The sequence below is a fragment of the Cryptomeria japonica genome, chromosome 3, assembly GCF_030272615.1.
Source record: "Cryptomeria japonica chromosome 3, Sugi_1.0, whole genome shotgun sequence".
Taxonomy (NCBI): Eukaryota; Viridiplantae; Streptophyta; class Pinopsida; order Cupressales; family Cupressaceae; genus Cryptomeria; species Cryptomeria japonica.
The window spans coordinates 950,550,030-950,566,007 of NC_081407.1; positions in this window are offsets into that span (position 1 = coordinate 950,550,030).

Below are 15,978 nucleotides of genomic sequence, written 5' to 3' on the forward strand. Positions count from 1 at the left end.
CACCTAATGGAGAGCATACTAAAAAATGTGATTTTTTTACTTTTTCAAAATATACATCTTTTGGCATGAAATGGTTGTTGAACCTTATGGGTTGTATGCCTAAGGAAAATCCAGCCCGAAGGGTTGGAATCTCCAAATGCAAACAATAATGCAAGCACGTTATAACACACTACCAAGCCAAAACGCACTCACATTTTGGAGAAGAAATTTTTCTACCTCCCCATCTTTGTCTTCAAATTAGACTGATTCTCTTCATCAAAATATATACATGAAATATAAAAGTATAAGTCACATTTCAATATGTGTTTTCCCAAGCACATTATAACACACTACGAGGCCAAGACGTGCTCGCATTTTGGAGAAGATTTTTTTTTCTAGTTACCCATCTTTGTCATCAAGTCAAGCTCATTCTCTTCATCAAAATATGTACATGAAATATAAGATTCAAGTAGGTTATATTTCATGTATATATTGGTAGTATGTTTGAGAGTGGTTTTAGATCTATAGGATTTTATAAAGTAGATTCTAGGTTTTAAAAGATCTTAAAAATATTCAAACAGTAAAATTTTAGTAGTCAACATCCTCCTCAACATTCTCTCACTCTCCATATCTCACTCTCTTTATGTCCCCCAAGCTCTAGAGTATCTTTCCCTCTATCACTCTTCCTCTATCCCCTCTCTACCTCTCTTTCCCAAGATCTAGACCTATCTCTCTACCCCTCTCTCTCACCATTCACTTTATACTGTTTGTCTCATCTCTCTCTTTACACACCTCCCCCTCTCTCCCTCCCTCACTACTTACCTTTATCTTCTCTTCCTCTCTCTGCATACATCCCCCATTCCTCTCTACTTTTATCTATCACACCTCTCCTTGTCTCTCTCCTTCCCTCTATACCTATCTCTATATCCCTTTCCCTCTCTCTACCTAGGTCTCCCTCTCACCCTCTCTCTCGCCTTCCCTTACCAGTTCTGTCTATCCACCCTCTCTCTCCCATCCTCTCTAAATAACTCTTCCTCCCTCCCTCTCCCTCTCTATCTATCCTTCCATCTTTACTTATTTATTTTTCCTCATCCCCCTTCTCTCCCTACATACTTGTCCCTCCCTCCTTCCTTTCCATTTACGGTTGAGCATATAGGGTTTAGGGTTAACGGTGTAAGGTATAGGGTTGAGAATTGAGGATTTAAGATTGATTGATAGGTTACAAGGTTTAAGGTTGAGGGTTTTAAGGTTGAGGGCTTAGGGTTGAGGGTTGAGGGTATCTAGGGCATAAGATGGAGTGTAGAGGGTACATGGTTCAGGGTTGAGGGTATATGGTTGAGTGTTGAGGGTTGAGGGTACATAGGGTATAGGGTTGGGGTTGAGGGTATATTGTTGAGGGTATAGGGTTTAGGGTTAAGGTTATAGGATTTGGGATTGATGGTTGAGGTTAAAGGGGTTTAGGATGGAAGATTGAGCATTGGGGATTTCAAATTAAATTCATATTTTTAGGTTTTAGTTTAAACTATTAATGTTAGGTTTTAGGGTTTAGGGATTATATAGAACTTTTAGGTTATATTTTTATATTATTAGTGTTAGGCTTTAGGGTTTATGATATAGGGTTGAGGGTATAGGCTTTAAGGTCAAAAGTGTAGGTTTAGTGATGAGGATATAGCTTTTAGGGCCTAGGGATGAGGGTATAAGATTTAGGGTTGAGGGTTTAGGGCTTAGGGCTTACAATTGATGATGAAGAGTTGAGCATTGAGAGTCTAGGGATTAAATTTTAAAAAAAGGTTCTAGTGTTATATTATTAATGTCTATTTTTAGAGTTAAGATATAGCATATAGGGTATAAGGTTTAGGGTTGAGGGTTTATCATATATGCTTTAGGGCCTAGGGTTGAGGGTATGGGGTTTACGGTTTACAGTTGAGTGTATAAGGTTAGAGTTTAGTGTATAGGATTTAGAGCCTAGGGTTTACGGATGTGTTTTAGGGTGGAGGGTATAAGGATTAGGGTATAGGGTGTATGGTTGAGTGTTAAGGTTGAGGGCTTAATGTATATGCTTTAGGGCATAAGGTTTAGGGTTTAGGATTGACAATATAGTGTGTAGGGTTGAGTTTATATGGTTGAGGGCTTAGCATATATGATTTATGACCTAGGATTGAGGGATGGGGTTGAGGGTTGAGGGTGAGATATGTAGAGAGATAGGGAGGGAGAGAGGCGGGGAGAGAGGGGGGAGAGAGGGGGGAGAGAGGTGAGAGGTGAGATAGAGAGAAGTGGTGAAAGAAGGAGAAGATAGATAGAGAGGTAAATAGGGAGAGGTAGGTAGGGAGATACCCTCTCTCCTTCCCTACCTCTCTCTTAGGAGATACCCTTGTCTCTACATACCTCTCTCTCCATCCATCCCTCCTACTCCTCTCTCTCTCTCTCTCTCTCTCTCTCTCTCTCTCTCTCTCTTATCTACATCTCCCCTTTCCCTCTCAAGAGAGAAGTGGAACTTATAAATAGATGTAGAGAGAGAGTGGAGGGAGAGAGAGAGGGGAGAGAGAGAAATGGTGATTGAAAGAAGGCAACAAAGAGAGATGAAGAGAGGAAGAGATATGTAGAGAGAGGGAGAGGGAAAATCAAGATAAGTAGAGAGGAAACGAGAGAGAAGTAGAGTGAGAGGTGAGATAGAGGTAATAGAGAGGGAAGGGGCAGGGAGGGTGAGGTATGTGAAGAGGAGGGGAGACACATACACAAAAGTATTTAGAGAGGGGTGGGTAAGGAGAGAGAGAAAGGAGGGAGAGAGAGGGGGGAGGGAGTGGTATGTAGAGAGAGGGAGAGGGGATAGTGATAAGTACAAAGGGAAGGAGAGAGAGATAGAGATATATCTAGATAAACTTAGAGAGGGAAAGAGAGACGATGGGAGAGGTATGCAGAGAGAGGGGGATGGGAGATAGAGATAAGTTGTTAGGGAAGGAGATTGAGAGAGAGTCAGGTAGATCTCTCTCTCTCTCTCTCTCTCTCTCTCTCTCTCTCTCCATATCTCTCTCTCCCTCCCTCCTTCCTCTCTCTTTCTCTCCCTTCCTACCTCTCTTTCTACATACCTTTGTCTCCCTCCCCCCTCTCTCTTTCTTTCTCCCTACTCTATTTCTCCGTATACCTCTCCATCCCTTTGTCCATCCCTCCTTCATTCCATCTTTAGTTATCTGTGTCTCTCATTCTCTCTAACTCACCTCTCTCTACTTATCTTTATCTCCCTGCTTCCTCTACATACCTCTTCCTTCCTCTCTCCCTTCTTCGCTCTCCACTTTTCTTTATCTCACCTTTCTTTGTCCCCTCTCTACCTCACTCTTTCCCTCTCCCTCTCCCTCTCCCTACCTCTATTTCTCTTTTTTTTTTTTCTCTTGAGACAAAGAGAGGATATGTAGATAGGTAGAGAGAGAGAGATAAAAATGGAGAGGGGATGAGGGAGGGAGGTTAGTATGAATAGTTATGTAGAGACAAGGGTAACTCCTAAGCAAGAGGTAGGGAAGGAGAGAGTGTATCTCCCTACCTACATCTCTCTCTCCCTCCTTCCCTCACCACTTCTCTCTATCTCACCTCTCTTCCCCCTCCCCACCTCTCTTTGTCCCTCTCTCTACACATTTCTCCTTCAACCTTAAACACTATCCCTCTACCCTAAGCCCTAAAGCATATACACTAAACCCACAACCCTATACACTCAACCCTATACCCTCAATCCTAAACCTTATACCCCTCACTCTAAACCAAGTCCCACAACCCTAGGCCCTAAACCATATAAACTAAATCCTCAACCCTTTAAACTAAACCCTATACCTTCAACTTTATACCCTTTACCCTCAACCCTAAACCATGTCCCTCAACTCTAGGCCCTAAAGCCTATGCACTAAATCCTCAACCCTAAACCTTATGCATTCAAACCTTAACTCTAAACTCCATACCCTCAACCCTAAACCTTATCCCTCAACCCTAGGCCCTAAAGTACATCCTCAACCCTAAACCCTACATCAACCTTAAACCTTATACCCTATACTCTATATGCTAAAGTCTAGAAATTGGCATTAATAGTATAACCCTAAAACCTAAATTTTTTAATCGAATCCCTAAAATCTCAACGATTAATCCTCCGTCATCAATTATAAGCCCTAAAACCCGAGCTTTGAACCCTGAACCCTAAGCCCTACGCCCTATACCCTCAAACTTGAACCCTAAACCATATACCCTTAACTTAGAACCTAAACCCTATACCCTCGACCCTTAACCCTAAGCCCTATACGTTGAACCCTAAACCCTATACTCCTAACCTTAAACCCTATACCCTTAACCCTATATGCTAAATCCTAAAGCCTAACATTAATAATATAAAATTTAACCCAAAAGTTTCTATTTAATTCTTAAACCCCTAAAACCTAACATTAATAATTTAACACTAAAACCTAAAAAATTGAATTTGATTCTAAATCACTAATTATGAACCCTCCATCCTAAATCCAATAACCTTAATTCTAAATAATATACCCATACCCTCAATCGTAAACCCTATATCCTCAACCCTAAAAACTATACCCTCAAAAATTTATAGCCTCAACCCTTAACATTACACTCTCAACCTTAAACCATATACCCTCAACCCTATACCCAATATCCTCAATCTTAAATCCTAGAGAGTCAGATACAGGTGAGGGATAGATTAGTATGGAAGGAAGGTGGTAGAGAGAGAGAGAGAGAGAGAGAGAGAGAGAGAGAGAGAGAGAGAGAGAGAGAGAGAGAGAGAGAGAGAGAGAGATGATAAATACAGGTAGGTAGGGAGGGAGAGAAATGGTATGTATAGAGAGAGCGATAGAGAGAAAGTTATGTAGAGAAATAGAGGTAGGGAGGGAGTGAGAGGGAGGTGTGTAAAGAGAGGAGACAAAGAATAGAGTGAAGGGTGAGAGAGAGGTAGAGAGATAGCTTTAGATATCATGGCTGATAAAGAGAGTGAGATAGAGAAAGTGATAGAATGTTGATAGGAGTCTGCTAATTACTAAAACTAAATCTAAAAATTTATAAGATCTAAAACCTAGAATCTACATTATAACTACTAGAGATCTAAAACCACTATCAAACATATTGCCAATATATATATATATATATGAAATATAACTTTAAGTATAAGAAAGGAAAACACATATTGAAATGTTAATTATACTTAAATGTTTTATTTCAAATATATAGTTTGACGAAGAGAATGAGTTTGACTCAAAAACAAAGACGAGGAGTTAGAAAATTTTCTTCTCCAAAATATGAGCACATTTTGGTTTGGCAGCACGTTATAACATGCTTGTGTTATTGTCTCCATTAGCAAATTCCAACCCTTTGGGTTGGATTTTCCTTAGGTATCCAACCTAAAGGATTGGACAACCCTTTCATGCCCAAAGATGTGTTTTTTGAATAAGAAAATAATTTCACACATTTTTCTTAGTCCTCTCCATTAGGTTTGCATGTGTTTCAATTCAAAATTTTAAAATTATCGATGTTGAGCTCTCTCTTAGCTATCTAACCATGTAAATATTTTCATGTTTTGAGTATGTTAAGGTTTTCATCTTTAATTTCTTTTGTTAGTGTATTTGTTTTTTGTCAAAAACCAATGCGTTGTATTTTGGGAATATTTTTTACTTGTTCATTAAATTTTGAAACAAATTACATTTTTAGAAACCAAACTCCATTCTACATGTATTAAAAGATTAGATTTTCGATTAGATTTCAAAAAAATTAAGGGAGAGCACGCTCAATTTTCTATTTTTCAAGATGTCCACTTTGAAAATTTGTAAATTACCTTGGTTGCATAATTTTGAAAGCATCTCATTGCTATCACACTACAACTACTAATAACTTTAAGAAAGCCCCCCTAACATGATATAAAATTATGATAAATCCTGCCCAAGACATTAATTTTTGTGGTGAATGTATGCCTTTTCAAGGGAAGATATTTTCTAGAGTATTTTTTAGTGGCGAGTTTTTTCCAATTAGTAGATTGTCGAGTTTGGGGATTTTGAAATTGGTGAATATGACGATTGAGGGCCTATCTCCCATTCACCCGATTTTACATGTTTTGGGCCATAAACAAGGTGTTTCACCATCGTCTTTTGGGGGCCAGTCATACTTTTTGATTTTTTTTGCTAACAACTTCGGTACATGTATCCATTTATTTGCCAATACCAACTAAGCAGTTTGATACAACAATCATTTAGGAGGGACCCATTTCACCAGTCATTTTGTAAGTTATCGTTTAGGAGGACCCATTTTCCCCAGCTGTGTTGAAAGTTAACGGTAATTATAGGTCCATGATTGCCTTGGAAATCAAAACATATCATTTCTTTAGCTGGGGACATTCACCCATTTTCACTCAATGATGCCAAAAGCTCACTTAAATTCGTCAATATTTAAGATTAATTTTAAAACCTGCGGAATTCACCAAATATGGATTGGTATAAATACAGTAAAAAATTGGTACTTTATTGACACAATTTGTTTTGTTTAGAGCTTTGTATAGTTTATTTAGATCATAGACAATTTGCTACTACAGATATTGTTGTATAACGGATTTCAACAAAACCAATCTGTAAGTGAGAGTGAAAATTTCTTTTTTTAGTTTTATAAGATAATTTATTCGCAGAGTTTCCAAATTTAGTTCATTTTTTAAAATTATTTAGTAGGGTTTCTGTTGGTGTAAATAATTATTCATGTTGGATATTATTACACCTTACTTAAGTTTACTTAGGAAATGCATTCCATAGTAGTTTGGGTATGAGACACTTGGGTGTTTGTGCCACATTGGGATAGTGTGTGTAGGAGAATTTCCACCTTTTGTGGACTTATCTTGTTGTTATATTTCACATTCAATGGGTGATCCACCTCATGTGGAATATTATATTGTTTCTCCTACCTACCCACACCTATTTCCTACCTACCCTTGTTTCTTATTGAGCCATATGTCATGTTTGTGTTCTCACATATCCATATAGTCTTGCCTATATAAGCGGGCTCATATTCATTGTATGTAACGCTTGATGATCCAGTTGATCAGTATTTTCATCTTGATAGAATACAGTTTATTCCTATCATATATTTTGTCTCTCTTATTTGTGCTTTCCATTGCCTCTTGATCTTGGCAAAATCTCACATGGTATCAGAGCCATTAGAGTGCCACTGGTTTGCCAATTAAGAGAAATTTGGGGTTTGCATTTTGGATCTTTCTATTGCAGGTTATTATTGAAGCTTGATGGGTCAAATATGAGACTACCATTGGATTGAGGAGGTCCAAGAAAGTCATTTTTGCCTTTTTTTTCATCCAAATCGGACTTCGGAGGCCAAATCTAGAGGCATTTGAAGTTTGAAGTTGCGACGGAAATTTTCCAAAAATTGTAATTTTGCAGGGAATTTTCAAATAGTGATATCTCACTCATCCGGACTCCTTTCTTCGAGCAATTTTTTTTGTTTTGGGGTAGAATTTTGTGATCTGTATAGTGGTGCAGGAGTTTTCTGATTTTTGGATACAGGATTTTTTGAAATCACGAAATCCCAATTTTTACAACTTTGGAGACTTCATTTGGGGTCATACGACCTCCTTTTCAAGTGCCATTTTATTTGAAAGTGCATATTTTTTCGTCTACTTTCAAAATTTGCCATTTGTTTGCAGTGATTTTGAGTAGAAATTGTACTTTTAGTATTTCGTCATTTTGGGCCTATTTGGTACTTGCATTTTGCTTGGATCTCAGTTTAGATCACTAGCAGTATTTGTTGAAGTCTCTTATATCTCATTTTGAGAAGTTGTAAATTGAAATCAGAAGTCCACTTTGCCTTGTTTTGCAAGTGGCCCATTGTATACGCACTAAGTATAAAGTGTCAAATCAACATTTTTTTATTTTATTTTTTTTTGGGGGGGGGGGGGTTCTTGATTGAGTATTTTGGGGGGGTGTCTTGTGTGATTGTGCCTCTCTCTATCTTGTGTTTTTTCATTTTGGTGCTATGGGTTCTCCTAAATTTCCACTTTTAACTCTTCATAATTATGCATCATGGAAGATTAAGGCATGGAGTAAACTAATGGAAAAAGGACTCATTCATTATGTAATTGAAACTATTACAGCACCACCTGATCCTAACGCCGATCCTAATGCTCAACTTGAATGGCTCACTAAAAATGCTATGGCAATTGGAACTCTTAGAAAGCATGTATTAGATGACCTCATTTTTCACATTGATAAGTGTACTACAATTAAAGAGGCTTGGGATATTTTTTAGAAATTGTATGGTCAAGTTGATGAGATTAAGGGCTACAAGCTTGATAGTGAACTCACAACTTTGGATCCCAAGTATATTGATACAATCCAAGATTATGTCACAAAAGCAAATGAGCTAAGAGCAAAGCTAAAGGATTGTGGAATTGACAAAAAGGATGCTCAATTGGTTTACAACTTGTTGGACAAGCTTCCTTCAGAGTATGCAGCCTTTGTATCTAGCTTTCACACCCATAGGTTAGCTCAAGGTTCCTCATACACTTCTCCCTCATTTGATTCATTCACGGAGATGTTAATACTTGAGCAATCTAAGTTGACCACAATGGGAATTCTCAAATCTTCAAAGTCACAAGCTTTGGTGGCTAGCCAAGGGAATCAAAGCAATCAAGGAAAAGGCAAGAATCAAAAGCAACCTAAGTCAAAACGACAAAAAGATGGAGCACAATATTCCTCTCCACAACAAGGTGATTCACCATTCTCACCTAAGAGGAAATCATATAAGGACAATTTTTTTTGTGGCTATTGCAAAAAGTGAGGACATGATGAACATCATTGTTATAAGAAGGATATTGATGAGTTGAAGAATCTTCTTGAGAAGAATAAAATCAACCTACCTTCTAGAATGTCTACATCGACTTCTTCTTCTAATGATAAAGGAAAGGATCACTCTTTTGGGACAGATAAAGGAAATGGACAAGCTCTTTGTGCTACTACAAGTCATGATTCAGGGAGATGACTTCTAGATTCAGGGGCTTCTCATTCTATGGCATCTTCGCAGTCTATGTTTTCTACATTTGAGCCTTGCCACATGCCACAAATTTTGATGGGCAATCATACATACATGGATGTGATAGGGAAAGGATCTATTGCCATTGGGGATAACTCCTTCAATGATGTGTTGTGTGTACCCCACTTGACAAATAATCTTCTTTCCATCTATCAAATCACACATGGGGCAACGAGGAAAACTGTGGAGTTCACACCTGATTCAGTTATCATTAGAGAAATGGAGATTGGAGCCATCATTGCGACTGGGGTGGTTGATCATGCATCTCGGTTGTACTATTTTTCACATTTTGGTCCTATTGATGAGGTTGATTCCTCCTATGTTGATGATTCAGATTTTGAGGAGAACATTGGGCACTTGAACTTGGGGATTCTCACATGTGACCCCATTCTTGAGCCTTGCATATCATCTCCTTCTCTTGATATCACGCCACCTATTTCACCTAATGATGGAGCTAGTGCGACAATTTTGCCTTCTTGTGATTCAGTGCAGCAGGATATTTCATGTCTTCCAGCTTCAGTTGATTGGGATGTCTACTTGACAGACATTGCAGGTTTGTTTGTGGAGTCCTACATTGCAGATTTGGGAGACATCATTGATGACATTCATCTTCTCTTTGATGAGGATGATCCTTCTTCGGTTGTTGCGAGGGATCACTCTAACCCTCTTGTGCATTTTCTACATGATCAATCTTTAGAGGTTGACATGATTGTGGATACTTTTGTCCAGCAGTTAAAGGAGGTCTCTTTATCTTTTGAGGAGACATGTGATTCTTTGGACATTGTTCTATATTCATCTCCACTAGATCTTGGAGTGCCTTTTTCAGCAGTGTGACGCAGTTTACCACATTTGGAGGGGGTAACTTTCAGCATCGAAATGGGGACACTTGATCAGTTTTCAGAGATTCCTTTCATCATGAGTATTTTTCCTACATCTTCCCTTCATGGTTGGGGAGAATTCATGGATACACCTTTGGTTTTGTTTCTTTCTAAGGGGAGGAACGTGGTTCAACATTTGTTGAGCAGTTTCTTCATTCATCGTCGAGCTTCTATCATTGGTGCAGATTCCACATTGAGGGGGGGCTACCTAGCTTCTCTTCTTCTTCTCTCATATGGGGGGCACTTTTTCCTCACATGGGGTTTTGTCCTTCACATACTTCTATGAGAGTTCTTTGTATCTAGTTTTCATCTCTCTTTTGGGGGAGGGTTTTTTCCCATTGGGTTTTTCTCTCTTTCCCCGCTTTGTGAGAGATTTCATTGAATTGGTTTGCATGCGTTTGCATTTGTACATAGGTACCTAACATGGCCTAGTAGTCAGGACCCATCTTGCATTGCTTAGTTGCATTGTAAATTTAAGTGCATTCCCCTAAGTTGCACTTAAGGGGGGGTGTTGGTGTAAATAATTATTCATGTTGGATATTATTACACCTTACTTAAGTTTACTTAGGAAATGCATTCCATAGTAGTTTGGGTATGAGACACTTGGGTGTTTGTGCCACATTGGGATAGTGTGTGTAGGAGAATTTCCACCTTTTGTGGACTTATCTTGTTGTTACATTCCACATTCAGTGGGTGATCCACCTCATGTGGAATATTATATTGTTTCTCTTACCTACCCACACCTATTTCCTACCTACCCTTGTTTCTTATTGAGCCATATGTCATGTTTGTGTGCTCACATATCCATATAGCCTTGCCTATATAAGCAGGCTCATATTCATTGTATGTAATGCTTGATGATCCAGTTCATCAATATTTTCATCTTGATAGAACACAATTTATTCCTATCATATATTTTGTCTCTCTTATTTGTGCTTTCCATTGCCTCTTGATCTTGGCAAAATATCACAGTTTCATTAATTTCCTGAGTAATTAGGATAGAGGGGTCTATCTTCTTAGTTCTTAGATTATATATCTTTCAATTTGTATTTCTTGAGAGATGTTGAGTAGCCAGAGTCCTGAAAGTGTTGAAGGGAGGCCATCAAAACGTAGAAATAGAAGCATAAGGTCTTACTTCGGTAATGTTAATATTGGCAGTCCATTAGATGAAGGTACAACATTTGTAGTTATAGATGCACCAAAAAATATTGTTGAAGGAGAAACCTCCAAGAAAGATCGAAATGAGATAATTGAGACAGATGTCAACATCGCATCTGATGTTCCTATGGAATTGGATTCCCAGAATAGTCAGAATAAGTCAATTGAGGTTGATGTCAATGTCGCGAGCATTGTTGATGTGAATGACCCAGATGATGTTGTTGAGAAAGGTGCAGATGATGTTGCTGGAAGTACACGAAATGGAAAAAGAAAAGGAAAATCAAAATTGGGTCGTGAGTGGGAAATGACAAGGAATTTTCAATTGGATTGGGTGTCAAGGTACCCATTCATTGAAGAAGTGCCAAATCCAAACAAAGATAAGATTTCAAGAGAATGCAAGTGTATGATTTGTAGTTGGAAACTAAAAAGGGACAAGAAGTTGCAACTAAAATTGGACACCATAGAGAAGCATATTGGTAAAGTGTATGAAAAACAAATCATAGATGGAAAAGAGCGATCTGTGATTAGATGGAAAACAAAGGAAGAATGTAAAAATGTTGAGTATGAAGAAGAGTATAAAGAGCATATGCAAAGAGAGGAGAAGAATGCTAAACGTCGAGGTTCAATTGAGGCTCAATTCAAACATGTGATGTCAAAAACATTCAGGTCAAAATTGTTTAGTTGAGTGTTATTTTTCATCTTTTGAAACATGGCCATCCTATGTCAGACTGCCCTGACTTTGCTACTTTATTAAGATTTTTGAATGTTCCTATATTTCTTCAAACACATTGGTCAAAAAATAGTGGATGGGAATGGGCAAGTTGTCTTGCTGATGTGGAAAAAGATGATGTAAAGGAAAATAGTAAACAGTCAAACTTTATTGCATTATCTTTAGATGAAGTTTAGCAGTAGATAATATTTCTTGGATATGTATGCATGTGTATACCGTAAGGAAACATGTATGCCAATCTCATTTACTTTGTGTTGTTAAAATGAAGGAGAATTCTAGAGCGCAAAATATATTTGAGTTAGTTAAGAAATCTTTAAAATATTTTGGCGGTATGCATGACATATCAATTGCCGAAAAGTTGGTATGTGTAGGATTTGATGGAGCTACAATGTTTCAAGGTCATGGGAATGGTCTTTGTGCAAAGCTACAAACTTATATTTCACCATATGTGATTGGCATTCACTGCATGGCCATAGGCTAAACTTAGCTTTTAGAATTGTGAGAAAATTTGATTCAGTAGCTAGAGTTGAAATCCAGTTCGCGAGCTATACTCATTCTTTTATCGAAGTCCCAAATGATTTGCAGAATATCAAAAATTTATCGAGGGAATAACTGATGGAAACAAGCTTCTTAAGGATGTTGATACCAAATGGATCTCCTTGCATGGACCAGCAGAAAGAGTTTTCTCTGAATATAAATCCCTAATTAGACTCATGTACGAACAAGAAGGATCAGTAGACAAAGCTTCTGAGAATTTACATAGGTTAAGTGATGTAGAGACACTCTTAACATTGGTTGGTATTCTCCCCCTTTTGAATGAAATGAGCAAGCTTATGAAAGTAGCTCAAGAAAGTACTTTGTATATTCAAGAATATACTAGTCTGTGTAGAAGGTTAATAATGACCCTTGATAATATGTATCTATCACAAGAGCCTTTTATAAAGGACGAATTTTCTAGCTGGCATTGGATGCCAGATCTAGAAAATCTTGATAATTTTAAAAAGTTTAACACTAGTGGAGAGTTATGTATATGCGTACGTGTATATGAGATACCAATGCACCAGTATGTCATGTCTCCTAGTGGTTGTGAGTGCTCAAGTAGAATAAGAGATGTACCTATTACCAGGGAAGCTTTCAAAAAAATTGTCAGTTCTATAAAAGATACTTTAAAGAATATTGCGAGAGAGGTTTCAGATGAGATTTTAAGTTCATTCCCTCAAGATGAACTATTAGAAGTCATGTCTATTGTGTATCCTAATTATTGGCTCAGTTGTAGTCAAAAGGATTATTTTAACAAGTTAGAGTGCTTGATTGATCATTTTTGAAAGAAATCCATATGCAATGTCTATGGAAAAGAAATTGAAATAGAAGGAATTTTAGATAAACATAAGCTCTCACAACAATCATCTGAATATTCAACCACAATGGAGCAGGCTAAGGCACTGGAAAGTCCCCACCTAATTGGATCAATAACAAAGGTTTGGCAAAAAATAACTCAAAGCACAGTATTGACTGATGCACTATCAGAATTCGTCAAACTTGTTGATTTATGTCAAACCATGATATTGGGATCTCTTGAGGATGAGAGAGATTTCAGTGCATTGGGGTACTTGAAATCAAAGACAAGAAACAAACTAGACAAGAATTTGGAAAATTGTTTGAGGGTGTATACAAGTAAGTATGATGTTGAGAGTTTTCCTTATGAAAGAGCACTAACAATCTAGAATTCCATTTGTGAGGAGAGGATTGTGCAACACTTCATAGGCTGGTAGTGTTTTTGGTGGAGAAATTAATGCTGACGGAACGAATGACAATGATGTGTTTATTTTAAGCGGAGTTACTCAGATGCAACAAGATGATTTAGATGATGTAGAAGAAACTGCAGAACAAGAGGAGTCAGATTCCGATTGGCATTTCAAATTGGATGGCACTGACAATTGACAAAACAACATTCTCTAGGTATTTATACTTCAATTCATATTGAATCCCATGGGATATTGCAAAATGCAATCTGTAATTGTCTAATTGATGATATTTTATACTTTTTTACTGTATAAATGAATGTTGACATGCAATTGCAATTTTCAAATTTTCCATGATTCATTGCATAATTTAAATTGTAAACATTGTCTTCAAATTTTATTTATTAAACATAATTTTTCAATTTGTGTGATACTGATATGCATCATGTATACATTAATCTTTGCCCAAAATTACACTAATTCCCTAATATCTTTGAACATAATGGAGACTGGTAGTCTGGTAGAACCTTTGTGAAGACTATAAGAGCAACTTAAGATAATCACGCAATTGTGAGATGATATGCGTTGTTAAATAAACAAGATATAGATGCTTAATACTATGACTTATGAGGCGGATAGATCAAGCCCATAGATTGGCTTAATATCACACAATTTGTTAATTACTATGCTTTTATTTTTTAATATTTTTATTGCATCATCCATGGTTTTTATATTGCAACTTTATAATTATGAAAGCTCGTTTATTATACCAAGTGTGCATCGTCATCCTCGGTGGGGTCCATATGCCACATCTACATGAACTAAGACAAATGTCATCTTTCTATTGTATCGTGAGAGCCTTAGTGATGAATTATAATTGGTTGAGCCGTGAGTGTTTGATGTCCTTTCTCATGTGGGGCTAGCCTTTAGGTCCAATTTCAGGCCTACGTTCCGACATAACAAAATTTCATACAAAGCATAATTGAAATTAAGACGCGTGTTAAGGTGGACCCATCTCGGAGTAAGGCTTTTTAAATTTTATTAAAAACATTTTTTTTAATTTTTATTTCCATCGAATCGCATTGATTTAGTCTATCGCATATATCATGGGTCATTTTACGCAGTTTGTCAATTACTATGTTTTTATTTTTTAATATTTGTATCGTCTATTGCAAGGTTTTTATATCACAACTTTATAATTATGAAAGTTCATTTATTAGTCCAAGTGTACATCGTCATACTCAGTGGGGCCCATACACCACATCTACAGGAACTAAGACAAATGTCATCTTTCTATTGTATCGTGAGAGTCTTAGCGATGAAGTATAATTAATTGAGCCGTGAGCGTTGGATGTCCTTTCTCATGTGGGACCAGCTTTTAGGTCCAATTCTAGGCCTAAGTTCCGACAAAACAAAATTCATACAAAGCATAACCAGAATTGAGACACATGTCAAGGTGGACCCCAACTCGGAGTAAGGCTTTTTAAAGTTCATTAAAAACAATTTTTTTAATTTTTATTTCCATCGAATCGCATTGCTTTCATCTATCACATATTCATATGGTGGGTCATATTAACAATATGAGATCATGCAAAATAATGTTGATGAAGATCAAATGGTCCAATTTCAAAGCTACGAAGAACGACTTAGTTGCAAGTTGTTGCTTTGTGTGTTAATGGTCATCTCCATTGATATTACTAATCAAAAAGCTAAGAGCTAAGGTAATTGAAGGAGTGTAACCAAATACAAATTTACAGGTAACCTGTAACTGCAAGGGTTTGATTTTGCGTAGGATTTGCTTGTTTCTAGCAGCGAAAGGGTCTTCTCAGTTTTCTATGGCTTAGTTGTTGAAATTTTGTAGTCTAAATGCTATAGATTCATTAAGTTGTATAAAGAAATTTTGATTATTCAATTTCCCCAGGAAGCCTAGTTTCTGTATTTTCTTAAAACCCTAATTTTTATTAAGATGGGTCGAAATTCAAAAAGAGCTAATAATAAGAGGGCCCTAGATGAAGATATTATTGCTCAATTTCCTGAATCATCAAAACGAGGAAAGCGTGCCCAAGATACGGGTATTGTATTTGATAGACTTGTGGACATGGCAATATCTTGTGGGGATCCTTATGTCCCAGTTAATGGAAGGAAATTGTTCATGTATTCTTACGAAAAGAGTATAGCCCCAATACCAATGAACAATGAATGGAGATTGGATTTGGGAAAGCTTGTCATCCCAAACATTTTTGTCAATGTAGACTTAATTAGAGCAGTGGAAAAAAGCTATAATCAAGACACCAGGTCTATCTACACAAAGAAAGGTGTTTTGTTGGTCGAGTTTGATAGGGGATCTATTTGTGAAACATTTTTGTTATACCCTAATTCCAACATGCCTATTGACTTTCTATCTCTAGGGAGGGAATACAAGTGG